This window comes from Rhinopithecus bieti, unplaced genomic scaffold (assembly GCF_001698545.2).
Source record: "Rhinopithecus bieti isolate Rb0 unplaced genomic scaffold, ASM169854v2 scaffold_26504, whole genome shotgun sequence".
Lineage (NCBI taxonomy): Eukaryota > Metazoa > Chordata > Mammalia > Primates > Cercopithecidae > Rhinopithecus > Rhinopithecus bieti.
Window position 1 is genome coordinate 1,327,421 of NW_016812891.1, and position 20,114 is coordinate 1,347,534.

At 39.5% G+C, this 20,114-nt stretch overlaps 1 pseudogene; it reads right to left on the reverse strand.

The window, feature by feature from the left end:
- Positions 1-13,163: 13,163 nt before the first annotated feature.
- On the reverse strand, positions 13,164-14,152 carry LOC108512054 (PIN2/TERF1-interacting telomerase inhibitor 1 pseudogene; annotated as a pseudogene).
- Positions 14,153-20,114: the final 5,962 nt, after the last annotated feature.

Genomic DNA, 20,114 nt, shown 5'->3' on the forward strand with positions numbered 1-20,114 from the left:
GATCTCCTGACCTTGTGATCCGCCCGTCTCGGCCTCCCAAAGTGCTGGGATTACAGGCTTGAGCCACCGCGCGCGGCCGTAACCTCTTAAGCTGTGTCGTCTTGGAGACGGGGCAGAAAGCAAACATTTATTGGGCGCCTGCTACTTCAGCACAGTGGTAACATATATATGTGTAATATATAGAAAAATATATACATAAATATAATATACATGCATATATATATGTATTTTATCTAGCCCTCTTTTCCAACTTTTTTTCCAAATACTATACGTCCCCACAGTTGTCTTGGTCATTTCCCTTCCTAAGCAAAACTCTCTCTTTGCCCATCTTCCTTTCCTGGCATCGGAGTATCTCCATCTCCTGGTGCTCAACACTTGGGAACAAGATTTTCAGCATTTCTGATTCAGAATTTACCCCTTTTATTGTCTCTCTTTTTTATCCCCACTACCATCATAAAGCCCTCATCACTTCACATCTGGATGGCTGTTTTCTTACATTAACTATTTTTTCTGACATCCTTTGCTTCTGTCTGTTCAGCATGTACTCATCATACCACTTTTTCTAAAGAACACTCTTGAATCATTTCCATCTCCCTTGTAAAATACCTGCAATGTATCTCCATTGCTCAAAGGTTCAGTTTGAAAAATTTCACCCTGATATTCTAGGCCCTTCAGATCCTGATGTGATCTCTCTAGCCTAATACCCAGCTCCTAACAATGCTTATTCCAATCAGGTCAGCCTGCTTCCTGCCCATACCAGGCTGGCACTCCTACCTCAGTACTTTCTCATCCTCTTCTGTCTGAAGTGTTTTCTTTCTCTCTGCCTGCCAATATCCAACCCCCATTTGAAATACAAATATTTCCATCAAATCTTCTTTAATAATCCAGCTAACGTTGGTATAATCCTTTCTCAGTTACCTGTTTGCTGTTTATTATTAATATGATGCATTATAGTATTTTGTTGTATTTTTGTATTAATCTTATTTGTATTTAATCTGTGTATATTCTCTTGAGTACTCTTAATTGTTCCTTCAGCATATCCCATCTCACTCAAAAGCCTGACTGTACGTTTCTGATAAGAATATAGTCTAGCATTTCACTCTGGGATACCATACTGGATTTAGTCAGTTAAGCGCTCTGAAATTAATTTTCTTCTTTGTAAGATGGAGATAATAATATCCCTCTACCTGTCTCATTTTGACACTTGAGGTTAAAATAATATGAAGAAATGCTTCAAAGTTTTCAAACTAATTTGTTACCATGGTGGTGATGATGATGCAGAATGTATTTTCCCCCTTGAGATATCACCTAATAGAAGGTTGTGGGGGTGGAGAGGAGGTGATCCCTTTCCTCCCTATCAATAAAGGATCATGACTGACACCCCATAACAACAAAAAAATAGTTTAATCAAAGAAAAGCATAACATGTGCACACATGTGTATGGGAGTCATATAAAATATGAACTCAAGGAGGGACCAGATGCTTGAGGCTTAAGTGCCCTCTTCGTAAGGGAGAGGGAAGTAAGAGGTATAGGAGTAAATGATTTTCACGGGAAACAAAAGGCCCAGTGCTCAGACAATGGTCCACAGAAACAGCCTCTTAGATAATCTCTTGAAGCTGCCTTGAGATGAATTGATGAAGTCTGTCTGGGTACAGTGATGACTCCCAGTCTTCTCTCTCCTCCAGTAGTTGATCTTTCTCAGTTATTTGATGAGATCTCTATGGAGTGAGTCTTGAGACAATTGCATTTCTTTCGGAAAGAAACTTTCTTGGTCAGGCAAGAAAATTTCAGAAAGAGTCCCTCATTGACTTGTAGGGTGAGGAAAAGACAAGGTTGAATGGACCTTGATTCTCAGGCAGATTTTAAGGCCTCCCAGCAGACCAAAGCACGAGTCTTTGGGGTGTCACGTTCTGAGAACCAAAAGAGTCATAGAATTCCTTTCTGAGGATAGAGGTTGTAACCAAAGATGGTCGCTGCCACCATGAGGAAGAAACATCATCTCTCTGAAGGCATTTCTGATCTACTAGAGTTCAAGATGAAAGTCAGTACCTTAGACTTAGCTCTTCACCCCCACCCGTAGCCTATGATGCTACCAATTTCCCTTCACACAAAAGCTTGTGAACTATTGGTCTGTGCTTATTGCTTATACTCTTGCAATCTAGGATCAAAGCTCACAAGTACAAGAAATTTCCTCTAACAGTGCTCAAAGACATTCTGATTGTTTAATTGGGTAACTGCTTTTCAGTCATCTTCCTAGACCTCTCTGCAGCATTAGATGTCATTAAGAAGAGTTGTAATATAAGGTTGCAAGGAAAAGAGAGATGTTTCAAAGAAAGGGATAAAAAAGGAAAAGACAGATTTGACTACATTGCATTTCCCCAAACTTAGAACATATTGTGGCTGTGTTTGGCAGCCATATCACTATTTCTAACATTAAAAACTCTGAATAATCCAGAAAAGGATAAACACTGTAATAGAAAAATCGGCACATGTCATGAACATACAAATCACAGAAAAGACATAAATGCACATACAATATAATGTTCGACTTTAATGATTAAAAAGTATGTGGCCAGTTTTAGGTCCCACTTTTTTCATTTGTAAATGTTTCAGGAGTATATTAAACTTCTTCTGAATAGGTTTCATAAAAAGTTCTGATTAACCTGAGTGGAGTCCTTTTTCTTGAGCCCAAAATGGTGGGTCATCCTCATCCTCACTATGCTTGCTGGAGTATGTCCACTGGGTACAAGCTTTCTTTTTTTTCCAAGAATGTAATGGAACATGTGTATCCTAGCAACAATCCAGATGATAGCATTATATTGCAAAGACGTGTTTATATCAAGCTAAGCTATGAATAAAGTATATGTGCTCTCCCTCATTCAATAAAGAATAGAACCTAGGAGAGACAGATAAAATTATGTTAGGTCTTGTTGAAATAATGAGTAATGGATTGTTTAGAAAGGCAAAGAATGGAACAATTATTTTCCATCTGAACATTGCTTATGTCAGTATTGTAGGTTTTTATCCTTGGTTCAAGGTTACAGAGCTTCCTTGGGATACATCAGCTGACAGACATAAAGTCATATGCCATGCTGCCAAGAGTTTTTTTTTACAGCCTTCAACCTCTCTCCCCATTCCACATCCAATATTAAAATATGCCCTTTGGGACATGAGTCTAGAAAAAAATCCCTTCTTTTAGAGCCAATCATTTCAAATGGAGAGAATATTGCAAAAATCCTACAAATGCTCTCTTCTGCCCTTGCAACCAAGGCACTGTGACTGAGTGTAACGTACCATGCATATTACATACACAATTCGTTTAACTTTGTGAGGCCGCTTCAGGATAGGATAGGATAGGTATTTTTTTTCCCTCACATTTTACAGAGAAAAACTAGTGCCTCAGATAAAATAAATAACTTACTGATGTTTATATGCTACTAAGAGGGCTACTCTCAATTGAATTCAGGTATGCCTGACTCCGGAACCCCTGTTTCTTATCTAATTTTATTCTGTGTGTTTCTTTCAAAATGTAACTTTCATACCATGCTCATTTTAAAATTAACGCAAGGCTTACCATGCTCCTTCAGTGGTATGGATTTGTATCCCGTATAAGATGCTTTGAAACTCTGTATGTGGGCACCATTCCTGATGGTTTCCACTTGTCCTATAAAATGATCTACCTACTGCATCTGGAAGTGTCTGGAAGTTCTTATCATGAGAAAGTTGAAGAATTCCCATTCTGAAATGAAAAATAAAACAGGGTGGCTGTTAGACCTCAAAATGCAGTGTGATATTAGAATTATTAATGGTCACGGCTAGATGGTCTGATAAATGGGAAGTTTATGTTATGTTCTGAGTTCACACAGGAGGCGTTGTGGCAAGGTTCTGTAAACAACCCTTGCTCTAGAATATTTGTGAATGGCCATCCATACAATTGATATTGAATGCTCTTGTTTGACTTTTTTTTTTTTTTTTTTTTTTTTGAGATGGAGTCTAGCTCTGTCGTCCAGGCCGGAGTGCAGTTGCCTGATCTCAGCTGACTGCAAGCTCCCCCTCCCGGGTTCACACCCTTCTCCTGCCTCAGCCTCCCGAGTAGCTGGACTACAGGCGCCCGCTACCAAGCCTGGCTAATTTTTTGTATTTTCAGTAGAGACGGGGTTTCACTGCATTAGCCAGGATTGTCTCGATCTCCTGATCTTGTGATCCACCCACCTCTGCCTCCCAAAATGCTGGGCTTACAGGCGTGGGCCACCGCGCCTGGCTGCTTGACTTTTTTTCTGGGGAGCGGTCTTTAGTGTAGAGATTCTAGTGTCATTTGGACACTTTTGATTTATGATTAAGACATCAGTGTCTTTACCAACCCATGGGTTGCCTAGTCAGGACAAGAGAAGTATTAAGTTAAGTAAGCAGGAGGCCATTAGCCTGAGGCTGACTCCATACTTTGAGTTCCTACATAGCAAACCATAAACTGAATAAATAAATAAGCTAAAACCTAACCTAGGAGTATAGCAAATGACGGAATTTTAGCCAATCACAGGAAGCCCAGGTTTTAGCCAATCACAGTAGCCAGCTCATTGCATCATGCCCAAATAAGCCAAATGCCTCATCACACAATGTCCAGATAAGGCAGGTTGAGGTGGAAGGATTGCTTGAGTCCAGTAATTCAAAACTTCAGTGAGCTAGGATCATGCCACTGTACTCCAGACTGTGCAACAGAGCAAGACTCTGTCAAAAAAACAAAAAAACAAAAAGCAGCTTACTGCTTACACTGCCGGGCAGAGTTCTTTGAACCTCTCTTCTGGTTCTTAGTGCTGTCCCATTCATGAATTGTTCTTGGCTCAAATACACTCTGTTAAATTTAATTTGTCAAAAGTTTTTCTTTCAACATAGGATGCAAGGGAAATTGTCTTTCTTCCTTTCCTAGAGCTCATGGTTATGGCAGGGGGATGCCTCTGCTAGGTTCAAGTTTTGGCTTTGCGACTTGATAGCATGTTTGGTTCACACTTGGTTATCTGATGAGATTTGTTCAGTCAATAGCAAATTTAATCAAGGTAAATCTTTTTTTTTTTTTTGACATGGAGTCTCGCTCTGTCACCCAGGCTGGAGCGCAGTGGCGCGATCTCAGCTCACTGCAAGCTCTGCCTCCCAGGTTCACGCCATTCTCCTGCCTCAGCCTCCTGAGTAGCTGGGGCTACAGGCGCCCGCCACCACGCCCGGCCAGTTTTTTTTTTTGTATTTTTTTTTTTATACTTTAAGTTCTAGGGTACGTGTGCACAACGTGCAGGTTTGTTACATATGTATACAGGGGCCTGTCCTGGGGTGGGGGGAGGGGGGAAGGATAGCATTGTTTGTATTTTTAGTAGAGAGGAGGTTTCACTGTGTTAGCCAGGATTGTCTGAATCTCCTGACCTCGTGATCTGCCCGCCTTGGCCTCCCAAAGTGCTAGGATTACAGATGTGAGCCACGACGCCTGGCCTGGTAAATCATTTTTAATTCTCATTTTTTCTAAAATAATTTACTATAATTCCTGAGGGACTAAATCTGCTCTATGTCCAGAATTTTGCTCTTAGGATCTATGTTGTTTGTAGGCTCTTAATTTAAAAAAAAGGTTAGCTTCTTAAAAAACAAAGCCAAACAATTCTGTCCATAGCAATTTGTTCACTGGACTGTAACATATTTTTATTTATCTTCTCTCAGTGCATTGCATAGTCTTCAAGGATAAGGAGTTGTGTTTTATTTAATTTTGAATCTCGTGGGCTTGACACTAGTCAGGGCTCAGTAAGGGTTTTATAGAATAATGAATAAGTAAATGAACTCAGAGCACAAGGTAAGCAGAAATACCAACATTTACCTGATAAATTGGGCCACAAAGATGGCCACGCTGATTTGAGTGACTATTACTCAGAGCCAGGTAGGCTGAATGTGGAGGTTTACAGTATTCACAAGTTATCTTCAAGGGTCCATGGCAAGTATAAATTTGTACTCAATTTGAATTTCACAGGCTTTGACAAAAACACATTTGTGAGAGAATTTCTTCTCGCAAGGTTGCACATCATTGGCCACCTATCAATCACATTTAAAATTGGTGTACAAGTATCCAGTTAGCCTCTCATTGAAGAAAGAGAGGGAAAATAATTTTTTGTGGTAACTGTGTTCCAGAATTTGGAGATGGTAGAAGGCCTCCAGAATCATCCTTTGAGAAGCAGCGATGGTCTACACTATCAAAAATGATTTAAAAAAAGATTAATATAAAGTGAATATAAAATTGGGATGTGACAAGATTAGGTAGATTAGGAGAAAATGACCTAGACCTGTTGCTATGAGACAGTGAGCAGGCCCCCTCCACCTTACAACCTGTAGTGTGTGTAGGGGTCTCATTGGAATCCACTGTCACTCCAGGTCTTCTTAGTAAAGGGATCAGTTTGCTTGGGCTTATCCAGCTGTATCACATGCCCCAGGCTGTCATTCATTGTGCCGTCTCCACTCCTCCACCACCAGCTGAGAGTGTGTGAGTGAAACTTTGTCCAAATAGGAAAACTGAAAAGGGCTAAATTGCAAAGGCACACACTTCTGGCAGACAAAAGTGCAATTTGTGGGTCAAACTGGCACAGTTCACAGTCCACTGATTCCTGTTTCTCTCCTCTTTTTTATGCTTCTGACAACAGAACAATTTATGTGGTAGAGGATGCCTTTCTTTTTGTTTTCTGCCACCCGAAAGAGTAACACTTTACTTTTCATCTTTTATTATATGGCTAGCTGTTCACTAGTGAGGCCAGCATCCTGTCATCTTTCTATATTTGCAGAGCATAACCTTGACATACTGATATCTTTGAAGGCCTCCCTAAGTGTACGCACTCATTTATGAGTTGAAACTGCATTGTTTCTGGCTAACTTATCCTGAACCAGATTTTACACACTGACCCAGTAACTTACTTCCTCAAATTCCTCAATTTGAGTTTCTTCAACACTAACTCGATTCTATTATATTATAAACAACTATATTTTCCTGAGATATTACCCAGGCAACATAGTTCTTTTATAATTTTCTTTGTATTCAAAGCTGCTCCTCATTGGATAGGAAAACTCAAAGTACTAGCTAGGAATCAAGACTTGTTGAATGGAAAAGAAGCAGAGAGAACAATAGTCAGCCTAATTCTCTGTGATGTGAAGACACCAGGTTTAATCAGCTGAAGTGCCCCTTAGCTAAACTAAAGCTGGATTGAAGTTCATTGCAAGGGTAGAGCAGAAACTTGATCTTACTTACTTCTCACTTAACAAGTATTTATTATCTGTTTAGTGATGGGGATTATTAATAGGAGTCAGATTAATTTTTTGCTCTTGAAGTGTTCATGATGCATTGAAGAAGATAGATAAGAATCAACAGTGCCCCTAATATATTACAGGTGGGAATGTAAATTAGTACAGCCACTGTGGAGAACAGTATGGAGGTTCCTTAAAAAACTAAAAATAGAACTACCATGTGACCCGGCCATCCCATTGCTAGGTATATACCCAAAAGAAAAGAAATCAGTAAATGGAAGAGATATCTGCACTCCCATGTTTGTTGTAGCACTATTCACAACAGCTAAGATTTGGAATCAATCTCAGTGCCCATCAACAGACAAATGAATAAGAATGTGTGGTACACAGACACAATGGAGTACTATTCAGCCATAAGAAAGAATGAGATCCTGTCATTTGCAACAACATGGATGGAACTGGAGGTCATTATGTTAAGTAAAATAAGCCGGACACAAAAAGACAAACTTTGCATGTTCTCACTTATTTGTGGAAGCTAAAAATTAAAAAATTGAATACATGAAGATGGTAGAATGATGGCTACTAGAGGCTGGGAAGGGTAGTGGGGAGTGGGGGAAAATGGGGATGGTTAAGGGGTACAAAAACATAGTTAGATAGAACGAATAAAATCTAGTATTAGGTAGCAAAACAGGGTGACTACAGTAAATGTAATTTATCATACATTTTAAAATAACTGAAAGAGTCTAATTGAATGTTTATAATACAAAGAAATGATAAATGCTTGAGGTGATGGATACCCTATTTACCCTGATGTGATTATTACATCATATGCCTGTATCAAAATATCTCATGTACCCCATACATATATACACTTACTATGTACCATAAAAATAAAAAAGAATCAACTGTGCTAGGTGCTGTGAAAGAGGAAAGCTGTGTGCACTGACATGGGGCACGGGGTGGGGACATCTCACACTACAGATTGGAAGACTGAGGGAGGAGAGACAGGCACATTTAGGGGGCCCTCACCGTCATCTGATGGCTAAAGTTTAAAGTTTAAACCTTGATGTTCGGAGATGTTGGGAACTTGATGTCCTTGAGTCTTAAATGCAAAGAACATGTGCTCAGAGGTGAAGTTTTCCCTGCCAATTCAGAAAGTTGACTTTCAGCCCCATGGCATCTTTTGAACTGGGAAGCCATTACTGTTTGGTTACTCTGTTATCACAGAAAATTTAAGCAAACATTTTTTGGTAACAATATCAACAACAATAGCTGTTTTAAAAATATTCTTTCATTTCATAGTCTCTGTTAAGGACGTTGCTTATAATTTTGTAAAACCGTATGAAACAGTACTAAAACAGTATTACTCTACCTATTTTGTGAAAATGAAAATAGGCATATAGAGATGTTAACTCAATAATTTAGGCACGCAAATAGTAACTTTTAGAGTAAGGGTTTTAGTCCATAATATACTGCCTTTTTGAAAATCCCTGTTTTTAGCTGTATTAAATCTGCAAAAAATTGCAATCTCTTACTTAGCCCAACTTATCCTTGCCAGAAAATACTTCCTGAATGATGTCTCTGGCTAGCTTCTAAAATGCTTTAAAATGCTAATTTTTAAGTGTTTAAGGAATAAGACTCACATGCAAAATTTTAGACAAAGGAAACAATTTTAGAGAAAGGAAACAAAATTTACATTCTAATATGAGACACAGCAGGATACAAAAGCAGAATTAGATTGTTGTTCTGAACCTTGCTGCAAATTCCTTTATCCCCTTGGACTGGAGTTCCTAGAGAGTTTCCTCCTCTAGAAATTAAAGATGTGATCTACCTGATCTTAGCTCTCTCTTCCAACTCTAAAATTCTTTAATTTTAGGTAAGGAAGTTATGACATTTCTGTCATGATTTGTGAACCAAGGAAGAACTTTGTTTCTTTAGAGAGATTGTCAAAACCGGCCACATTCTTGTCTGTGACGGTTGGGGAAAAATTCCATGTGAGGGCCATACCACAAATACTGTTTTGAATTCAGCGTATACCTATCCATTTGCTCCATGGGATGTGTAGGGGTTAGTGTATATTTCTTGGTTTCTAATGTTTTGCTGTAAGGATCTGATTTAAAATCTCATTTCCTTACACACCAGGAGCAGCGTTTGTAGGTCAAGCTCCCACACTGTGAAATACTTGAACTCTCTAGGAAATATCCTGGGCGTATGATTTAACTTCTGGCTCACTTGGTCTCAAATAGGGGCCTTGGAAAATACAGAACAGGGAGAAAGAACTTCACCAACACCAGTGCTAGAGCCTCAGTTTATTTCTGGCCTGCAATAATTCTTGCCAGTCACCTTGCATCTTGATAACTACATCCTTTCACTGCTTTCACACAGCAAAACTGAATGCTGCCTCTATCTGCCTGCTCTGCTTTCATGCTCTAGAGAGTAATAACTCTGGATGAAAAGCCACATCTCCTGACGGAGTAGGTAATGCTAAACAATTGACCGCGAGCCTTAAGCCTTCACCGAGTCCTCAGCAGTTCCTGTCAATGCTTTCTCTTGTTCCTGGTTGTTCAACTCTCCAGTTCCCTCAGATACTTCCAGTGCTCCCCACACTTCCACCCCCTTTTAGTGCCCTCTTCCTCAGTCTTGGCAGATGATCTTGCTGTTCCTGTAGTGAGGACAGTTAAGTCCCAGATAAGCCCTCTATCAGCCACCAGCTGGTACCTACCTGCTCTCCTTCTTCACATTCATGTGGGTTCCCATGATCTGTCTTCCTGTCTCAGAGAAGGGCTTGCCCTTTTTTTCAAGTCTAAGTCCTTTAGGCCACTGACCTAAATCATGAACTCAGGTCACTCTGAATTCTGACATCTCATTCCTACAGTCATTGTCCCTGTCTCGTGTGCCTCCACCCTCTCCTCCACAGGTTCCTAAAAAGGGAAACTGGCTTTGGTGCTATTTGTCCTTCTAACCACCATCAAGTCTCTGTCCTCTTTTTGAGAACTCAAAATTTCCAAAGGAGTGGACTGTACCCCTGACTCTGCTTTCTTACCTCATACAGGTGCCTGGCTTTTGACTCCACCGTTCTTAACTGCTTTCACTAAGGTCACCAAAATTCCCTTTTCATCAAGATGTGTTTGGCCTTTTGTACTCCATGCCTTCATGGGTCTGTGTGTGGCACTTGGCTAAGGTGACCAATCCCTCTTCTTTAAAACATGGCGTTCTTTGCTTTTTCTGATGTTATGTACTTCTTTTGGTAGTCTCCATCCCAACCTGGTTGTGCTTCTCTTGCACACAGGCTCCCCTTCCTCTGCCATCATGGAAAAGTTCACCGAAGGCTGATTGGGTGGTCATTATGAGCGAAGGGTTTTGAGTCAGATTGTCTCTTTTTTTTCCTTTCGTTTTTTGAGACAAGGTCTTGCTCTGTTGCCCAGGCTGGAGAGCAGTGGCCTGATCACAGCTCACTGCAGCCTTGAGCCCCTGGGCTCAAGTGATCCTTCCACCTCGGCCTCTTAAGTAGCTGGGGATACAGGCATGCACCACCATGCCTGGATAATTTTTTTTTTTTTTTTGAGATGGAGTCTCACTCTGTCGCCCAGACTGGGATGCAATGGCACGATCTCGGTTCACTGCAACCTCTGCCTCCTGGGTTCAAGCGATTTTCCTGCCTCAGCCTCCCAAGTAGTTGGGACTACAGGCACATACCACCACACCCAGCTATTTTTTTTTTTTTAATAGAGAAGGGGTTTCACCATGATGGTCGGGCTGGTCTCGAACTCCTGACCTTAGGTGATCCACCCGCCTCGACCTCCCAAAATACTGGGATTACAGATGTTAGCCACCATGCCTGCCCCAGATCATCTCTTATTTTATTAGATATTTTATTATCTAATAATAGATATTAGATATTTTATTATTGTATTTATATTTAGAAGCCAGTAAATTCCTGGTGATTGTATTAATTTATCAGAAATAAAGGTTGAACCTACCTATTTTTTAACCTAATCATGACTTGCTTTAATTGTATAATCCCAAAAGTCTGTGCTTCCATAGGTTCTTAAATTCCTCTGCACTCCAGTTTCATCATTTTTTAAAACGGGTTTGATAATATTTCACATTGTTATTTGGATGATTAAATCAGATAATGCAGGAAAAACAATGTGTTCTTTTCCTTTCAGAAAGAAAACTTAAACATTATGAGATAATTATATAAAACAGCAATCAGAAATGAAACATCAGGTTTCTAATTTGCAGTTTTACAATAACAGCACACCAATATTCCATCATGCTTTAGGCTTTTCCAACTGTAAATATTAGAGGAACTCCTGGAAAAATAAAAGAAAGGTGCCTTTCTCAATTTGTCATGAAAGAGCCAATTAGAATTTTTAGTTATTGAGGGACATTTTGAGGGATTTTAGAGTATCTTAAACTTAAAATAACTGGACATCCAGTTTTGATGACTACCAGAGATTTTTTAAATAAAGTTATTACAACTAAAATGAAAATTCAACACCACAAAGAATCTCAAAAGCACCTGAATTTTGGGATTATACAATTAAAGCAAGTCATGATTAGGTTAAAAAATAGGTAAGTTCAACCTTTATTTCTGATAAATTAATGCAATCACCAGGGTTTACTGGCTTCTAAATATAAATACGATAATAAAATATACCTGAACCAAATAAGGTTCATTTCAAGCTGATGGGTGGAGCCCATCATAAATTAGAGCAAAGGACCATCAAAATCCTCATAAAATTATGATACATGAATTTTAAAAATCTTACAATTTTGACGTGATATTTTTGCTATTTCTTATTTGGTTATCCTAAAAAATAAAAAACCTATGTCAATATTTCAGATTTCGGTTGCACATTTCCCCACAAATCTCTACTTAACTATTTTGATCAGAAGTTTATAGAGTCTTCTGAAGGTCATTAATCCTGCAGAATGTTAAGCTATTGCTTAGTACATTTTTTTTAACTCACTAAATAATGAGTATTTTGGTTTTCTAATTTTTTGGGTCTGAACATCAATTATAATTTTATGTATCAGCATGAAATGAAAGATTAAACTTCATAAGTCAACTTTATTATTAGATGGCTTAACTTTTGATGTAACACCAATAAGGAGATGTACATTTATCTGCATATATATACCATATATGCGTATATGTATAAAAATACACACAACATTATTTACCTATATCATCAAATGTCATGATTAAATTATCACTTAGATAATTAGATAGGTAGATATTAGTTTGGTGCAAAAGTAATTACGGTTTTTTGCCATCACTTAATGGCAAAACGATCATTACTTTTGAACTAACCTAATAATTACATATGTACATAAAGACAAAACTACATACAAGAGCCAATAGAACACTGTATTGCTTATCAATTATTTCCAGGCTCACTTTAGACCAACTGCCTTAGTGCTCAAAGATGTCTAATATTGTTAACATTTGTTGCGTGGTTAATTGTCTGCAAACCACTGATCCCAACACAACAAGCCAACAAAACGGGTGCTGTTAATAACCTTGTTATATGCAAGAGGAAAGGGAGGCAGAGGGAGAGTAAGTCATTTGCCCAGCATCACACAACTAGATGTTGGTGGAGTCAGCATTAAAAAGAAAGCTGCATGACTCAAGAGGCTATTTTTTTTTCAGAGTTTACAAAAATGTATTTGTTTATGAGAGCCATGATTTAGAACATTTTTTTAAAAAAAGCCCTCCTGGGAACATAACTTGGGGAGAAACATGGTGAGAGGGCAAGACTCGGCCACCCATGGGCATGTCACAAGATGTGCCCCAGCTCTCTGGGGTGAACTCTGCTCTAACTTCAGGCCAGAGGTGTCTGCTCCGGCAGCACCCTGACAGCTGAGTGGTCGGAAGGTCCTGGTTGGAGAGAATTCATTTAGAACCTTTCTTCTTTTTCTTTGTTTTTTCTTTCAGCGTAGCGTCCACTGCTACCTCTACCGGCTTTGCAGCTTTTTTTTTCCTCTTGTTTTTTTTGGGCTGTAGGGTGAAATCCTGGCCATTGGGTGGCTGCACACAATTCCTTGCACCCTGAGCAGAGGCCTCAGAACTCTCATCCCAGCAGGGGCCTCTGCGCTGTCCCTCTGCCCGTGCTCTTTTCTCCTTGGACGCCGGCTCCTGGACCTTGTCTCTCTTAGGCTTTCCCTCTTTAGGCCGCTTGGCCTTAGACTGGGTGAGGGGGTAACTCTCCCCATTTTTACCTGTTGCTTCTTTGTTTCTTTTCTTTCCCATTTTTCATTTCACTTGGGTCTTGGAAATGTCAGACCCTGGAGCTGCGACCTGGGGCTTGTTCTTCAGTGCTGCCATTCGCTTGGCAAAACACTCCTGGATGGTGAAAGCATGGGTTGTCATAGTGGTTTCGTTCTGTCTGGAGTGGAGGGACTGGAATCACCCCTGGGAGTCTTCTTACTCTGTCTTTTCCCAAAAATGCAGTCAAGATCTGTTTTGCTCCGAGATGATAGATCCTTTTCTTTTGTAAATTTCCTATGATGAACACAGTTTTTGACGATTTTGGACTTTTCCTCAAGACTAAAAGATTTCTTTTTCGTGTTGTCTAAGGAGTCTGTTGTTACCTGCCTCTGGCAAGTGTTCAGTTCTGCCAGAAACCAGTTAAAATCATCTTGATGGGCAATCCAGTTGGCTTCATTATTGTTTGTAGCTTGAAGTCCTAGGTGGTTATTTTTAACTTGAACTTTAATATGATCTGGGCCTCTTTGCTCCTGAACCCCTAAACCCCTTTCTTTAGACCACTCCATCTTCTCTAGTATCCTCTGGCCAAACTTAGAATCAGCATTACTCCAGGCAGTGTTTTGAATATTCACAGCCCACTTCTGCTTCTGCCGCTGCTCAGCCAACATCATCATATCGCGGAGCCTGTGACACTGTGACCTCCAGACCTGAAGGACTTTCGTCACTGGGCGGGCAGCAAGATCTGGGACGGTCTGGACAGACGGGACTCCCTTGCCAGGTGGACGGCACCCCAGAGACTATGTTCTTAATCTCTAGGTGAACTGGTTCCCTTATTTCACTGAATTCTTGTAACTACCTTAGGGGTAGGTGCCCTTTAGATTGAAGCATATGAAATTGCTAATATTTACCCATTTTAACTTAATACACAAACAGTACTTTTATCTGCTACAACCACATAGCATTCCTATTTTATTTTATTTTATTTGAGACAGGGTCTTGCTCTGTCTCCCAGGCTGGAGTGCAGTGGTGTGATCATAGCTTACTGCAGCCTGGAATGCCTGGGCTCGAGCAATGCTCCTGTCTCAGTGTCTTGAGTAGAGGGATTACAGGCTCAAGCCATGGTGCCCAACTTATCCCCATTTTAATAAGTGGAAACAGAAGCTTACATCTTCTAGTAACTTAGCCAAGGTCAAGTTGTGTGGAATGGAGCCAGGATTCAAATCCAGGGCCGTTGGATTTCACAGCCCATCCTTGCCACTACTCTATATCACAGTAGTATGTTTTCTCATTACCCTTGTGGTCTAATCTCTTTGTCCTCATTCTTTGCACTCAAACCACTAGGCAACCAATGTGTTTGTACTCCCCAGATTGAAACTATTTTTGGATAAGTACCTGCTGTTCTACTACCACTTCCAATCATGTTTAGCATCAAATTTTGTTGTCACTTCCTTTTCCATCGACTCTTAGACCTTAATGGTGCATGCTAATAAATTTTGGTTCTCTTCTGCTTCTCAAATTGTTTAATAAATTTTCCTTATAAGTAAAGTATCATATACTATGTGAGCTCTAGATGAAAGTTAATTAGGGTACTTAGTAATTTCTACAAGGAGCAAAAGTCCAATTTAAACTTTTAATGAAGAAGACACAATATATCCTTATTAAGAGGTTATAAGTAGTTTTGCTTTGATATTTTCCTCTATGACTTGTTTGGCTCTCATGTAAATTATTGAATAGCTGTCAATATTTCCAATTCCTATTGAACATTTTCCTCAGGGACCCAACCTCACAATGGATACTAAGCTCTGGCTGAAGTGCAGATTCTTATTCTAACTAGGTTAATGGTGTATATGTTTTGTGAATAGGAAGTTCTTTACTGTAGAATAGCTATCAAAAATTCCCTGTGGGACTCAAGGACAAAAGAGATCAATATTTTACTGGCAGAAAATTTCACTAGAGGAAACTTTCTTTCTGTGTCTGTTGTTTTTTCTGTGGTCATTCATTAGAAAGCCTGACCCAATGGGGTTATAGACTTTGGGATGGTTATTGCTCTCAGCATACAGGAAGAAGTCAAGAAGAAATAAACCTACTTTAACTTTTCTTAGAAGGAAACATCACAAAAAAGCTCTTGGAAAGGACATGGGTATTAGTCTTTTCCATAAGCACATCATGTTAAATCCTGTCATCTGCATTCATGGACATTCATATTTATACAGAGCTTTCTGCAGTATAAGTCCAATAAATAACACATCTCTTCCATTTCACCAATTCTGAGGTAAGTTTACAATAATAACAACTAGATGATGGATTCATGTTTTAAGTGATGGGCACATTTCAGGCTTGCTAGGGTGACCAATTACGGTAGTTTTTCCGTATCTGTCCTGGTTTCAGCACTGTCTTTGCCTTGGGAAACTCCTTGCTCCCAGGCGAATTGGGACAGTTGACCACTGTAGGTTTGGATATCGGGGAACCAGCCCCCAATATTTCAACATAGAAAACGTGGATTTTCTATTTTCCCTGGGTGTGGGCTGGTCTGAGAAATAAAGGGAAAGAGTACAAAAGAGAGAAATTTAAAAACTGGGTGTCTGGGGGAGACATCACATGTCGGCAGGTTCCGTGAATCCCCCTGAGCTGCAAAACCAGCAAGTTTTTATTAACGACTTTCCAAGGGGAGGGAGTGTACGAATAGGGTGTGGGTCACAGAGATCAGTATGTTTCATAGGGTAATAAAAGATCACAAGGCAGAAGGTGAGAGTGAGATCACAAGGTCAGGGTGAAACTAGAATTGCTAATGGAGGTCCATGTCTCGTTGGGCACACATTGTCATTAATAAACCTTAGCAGGAAACAGGGTTCAAGAGCAAAGAACCGGTGTGACTAGAATTTGCCAGGCTAGAATTTCCTAATCCTAGCAAGCTTAGGGGTATTGCAGGAGACTAGGGCGTGTTTCATCCCTTATCTGCAACTGCATAAGGCAGACACTCCCAGAGCAGCCATTTTAGAGAACTAACCCTGGGAATGCATTCTCTTTCTTAACACTGTTCCTTGCTGAGAAAAAGAATTCAGTGATATTTCTCCTATTAGCTTTTGTAAGAAGAAAAATATGACTCTGTTCTGTCTGGCCCCACAGGCAGTCAGGCCCAATGGTTATCTCCCTTGTTCCCTGAAAATCACAGCCATCTGTTCCTTTTGGATGCCCAGATTTCATATTGTTCAAACACACATGCTCTACAAACAATTTGTGCAGATAATGCAATCATCACAGGATCCTGAGGTGACATACATCCTCAGTTTACAAAGATGATGGGATTAAGAGATTAAAGATGGGCATAGGAAATTATAAGAGTATTGATTGAGGAAATGATAAATGTTCATGAAATCTTCACAATTTATGTTCAGAGACTGCAGTAAAGACAAGCATAAGAAATTATAAAAGTATTAGTTTGGGGACCTAATAAATATCCATGAAATCTTCACAATTTATGTTCTTCTGCCATGGCTTCAGCCCGTCCCTCTGTTCGGGGTCCCTGACTTCCTGCAACATTTGGACAAATCCACCATGTGGTTTGACCAAAATTTTCTCCTTGTTTCAAATAACAACAACAACAAAAAAAACCCCACAAAACCCCAGTGCTTTCAAATCGTATTTCCTTAATTAGAAACAGTCAAAGACACTGATTTCAAGATGCAAGGAGTACAGCCAGATTTATTTACATGCTTGATTTCATGTTTATTTTTCTTATAACCTGAGGCTGAATGGTAGAAATAAACATTCTCAGATCAATATGGATCGAGTTGGGTCTACATTTTGAACATCAGATATCTGAATAGATTCCATATCTGTATCAAGAGATTGTTTATTTTTACCATCTCCTCATTGCTTAGAAATAGGACTTATGATGAAAGACTCAAGCATTTTTACATTTGTAGGACCACAGTACCATGAGAGGAGATTCAACTCTTGGCTTCATTATTCTCATTTTGGTTTATTTCATTTACAGTTTACTGACCCACTGCACCATGCATCTTTTACTCCCCATCTGGGAAGAAGTAGAAAACTGCATCAGTTTCTAGGACACCCCATATCAAAGAGACACAATGAAAACTGGCAACAAGTGGCACTGCCATTGAGTGACTTCTCCCTCAAGCATCTCTGCTGTGTGGTGCAATTTAAGGTGGATGAATGGCATACTCTGGGCTCCAGGCCAGCTCACTGGCCCTGGGGGAAATCATTCACACCCACGCTGATGCACACACCCTTTAAACTCTCTTTCCTGCCCTGCAGCCCCCCAGATGAAATCCTTGTACTCCAGGAAGCAGCAGGTCCTTTCATTGCTGTCTCTGGGCTACAGAAATCAAAGAGCAAAATGAATGTTTTCCTCTGAGAACTGGCACTGAACAGAAGGAAGGAAATGCCTACTCCAATTCAAGCATGTTTTAATCTCTGGAGAAGTGGGTACTGGGGAGGGGCAATATTGGCTGAGGAATCAGTGGGAAAGTCATAAATTTTGCCTCTTATCCCAGCAACTAAAATTCTTCCTTTAGAGTGCCACCCACTCTTTTTTTTTCTCCTGAAAGGATTTGGATAATGAACAATCACTTTCTAAATTCTCAAGTTCAAAAATCTCTCAGTGGAGGAAGAAAAGGGAGTTTTTGAGTAAATCTCTAAAGGCTTGATGAATCATTGAAAAACACGCTCAGAAATTTCAAGATTCACACACACCTCATGAATATACCATCTGAATCTAATCTGAAGAATCTGGCACTAAAACAAATCAACAGTTCCTTACCTCTTCCTCTCTTTGATACTTTTAATATCTAACAAGGCCAACTCATTTAATCTTTTCTTTTTTTAAAAAAAACAATTATCTCTCATTCAAAGATACAGATGAACAGCAAACACTAGTGTGATCGATTTCCCAAAAGTCTGACCCACAGTCAGACAAAAACAGATTGGTGGTGGTGGAGGGGGAATTCTACATGTCGAGTGACATGGACTCCTCACAATGTCAGTGTCCCAGAAAACTTAAAAAAAAAAAAAAAAAATGGTAGTAGTGGTGGCTGTTCTAAAGTAAATGAGATTTAAGAGACATGGCAAGCAAATAGAATGTAGAAACTTGGAGCTTAATTCTTGATTGTGATCGTGTGATTATAAAGGAGAATGCCTTTGTTCTTAGGCGCTACATGCTGAAGTATTTAAAAACAAAATGTCTTGACATGTCCAGCTTATTTTTTAAAGTTATCATCAATGAGAGACAGAGATAGACAGAAAGAAAAGGAGGCAAATGTTAAACAAACAAACAAGCAAACAAATTTTGGCCTGAATATTTATTTGGAGCTTGCACTGGAAAAATTCCCTGTTGCTTATTCAAGTCCATGAGTTCTATGAGTTCACCACTTGGCTTCAGAGTATAAATTGGACTATTCTGACATGTTCTAAAGATCTATCATTAGCCTGGCTTCCATTCAAGTTTTAGCTAACAGGAAGCACTTGATTCTCTGAAGAGGTGTGTCACAGCAGAATTTCTTACAGATGTTCCTTACAGATGTATTCCAAATTTGTTTCTCTCAATTAATTTTTCAATCATTTTCTACACCCACTTCATTAGATTTTAAATTTAATTTGCAAGCAAAATGGCATTTGCATTTTCTTGAGTAACTGAGTTCCTTCTATTCCCTCCCATTCCCATTTCTAGAATCTCAGTTGTGTTATGATATGTTCCACAATAATTGCATTATAAAATGTGATGTACCGTGATTACAGGGAGGTTATTCAGAAAAAATTCCCTCACTATCTATTCACACTAAAGCCTTGATTCATACATTTGAAAAAACTTCCATGGTTGTGTGAGCCAGTGGAGAATCTTTGTGTTTTAATAGGTCAGATAGCCCAGGGTATTGGACCTGCTCACATATGGGAGTTTTTGAACATGATTTTAAAGTAAGTCCTTTGGGGCCTCTTTTAACAATATCACAAGTAGTTTGAAGGAAATTTACTGTTTTTAAAAAAAGAATCCTCATTGCAAATTTGACCATTTTATTCTTTTGTTGGGTCATCGTTTTTGAACATCTGGCAGTCAGCACATGGGTGCAAAAGGCTCGTTTTCAGCAGTTCTTTGGCAAGATCAGTAACCTAAAAATTTGGCCCCAATTCTTTTATATAATTGAAAGATTCACCTCTCTGTCCATTACTTACTCTTTCGTTCCACTTGTACTTGAAGTTTCAATTTTTTTTCTCAAAAGCATTCTGTAATTCAAGTCATTCTAATGGAAACTTTAGTAATGCTATGCTGGGCATTGTGTGGGGCAATGCAGGGGAGACGAGGAGGAGTAGAACGTGGCCTCCTGGTTTGTAAGGAGAATGTGACCCAGCAGGAAATAGAAGACACGTGTGCTAATTACTCCTATGTAGTGTATGGAATATTCCACATGGGAGTTGTAAACGATGGGTTCCTTACCCATGACTTCGGCACAATTAGAGGCTCTTTCCTCATGATTCAAGTGTCCATCTCCCTCATCCCCCAACATCCAGAGTCAGGCAACTACCTACTCTATTAGGGTTAATTGGGTTACCAGCCTAGAGTGAATTTCTTGAGTCAAAGTTAGTAACATTCATTTTATACCTTTAGCACCCATCAGC